Here is a 617-nt window from a genome sequence, read left to right on the forward strand (position 1 = left end):
GGGGGAAGCTGACCTGTCCGCGGTCCAGCCTCGGGCTGTCCAGCGTCAGGGACAGCGACGCTCTCGCAGCGACTCGGGCCGGAGGGACCCAGGCTCCGGGGCTTCCAGTCTCGCCTGCGCTGCGCAGAAATGGCCCGCCCCGTCGGTGCGCAGCGCCCCCCCACCCCCAACTCCTTCTGCCCCGCCCGCCGCGCACACCCCCGATCCCCCTCCCCCCGCGGCCCCGCCCCAGACCCTCCCCCCAGAGAGCCGGGTAGGCGAGCGCAGGCGCCGAGAAACTGCGGCGGCGGGGCCGGCCCTGGCCATGCGTCAGGGGGAGGATAGGGGGCCCGAGGACCAGCTGGGGAGCTCCATGCGCCCCTCCTGAGCTGAGGGTCCTTAGTCCCTGTCCCCAGGCGCTTCTCCTGGCTTACCTGGGCTGAGAGCGCACGGCTGTCCTCGGCTTCCGGCTACGAGAAAAAGAGAGCCAGAGCTTCGGCCCCAGCGGGCCCCTCCCTCCTCCTCTGCCGCGCCCCCCTTTCCCGGGAAGGGGGGATCCTGCTGGACTTACCCCGCCCCTTCTCGGGTAAAGCCCGGGGGGATCCCCAGCTCTGGCTAGTGACCGGCACTAGGTAGCT

The 617-nt window shown here is 72.4% G+C and overlaps 1 protein-coding gene across 1 annotated transcript in view; it reads right to left on the reverse strand.

Annotated features, from left to right (window-relative positions):
• Positions 1–82, reverse strand: part of EPB41L1 (erythrocyte membrane protein band 4.1 like 1) — a 117,616-nt gene extending 117,534 nt beyond the window's left edge. The window contains exon 1 of the mRNA XM_044664350.1: positions 14–82. The gene's annotated coding sequence lies outside the window, so the exon portion shown is untranslated. The remainder of the gene's footprint in view (positions 1–13) is intronic.
• Positions 83–617: the final 535 nt, after the last annotated feature.

The sequence above is a fragment of the Gracilinanus agilis genome, chromosome 2 (assembly GCF_016433145.1).
Source record: "Gracilinanus agilis isolate LMUSP501 chromosome 2, AgileGrace, whole genome shotgun sequence".
Lineage (NCBI taxonomy): Eukaryota > Metazoa > Chordata > Mammalia > Didelphimorphia > Didelphidae > Gracilinanus > Gracilinanus agilis.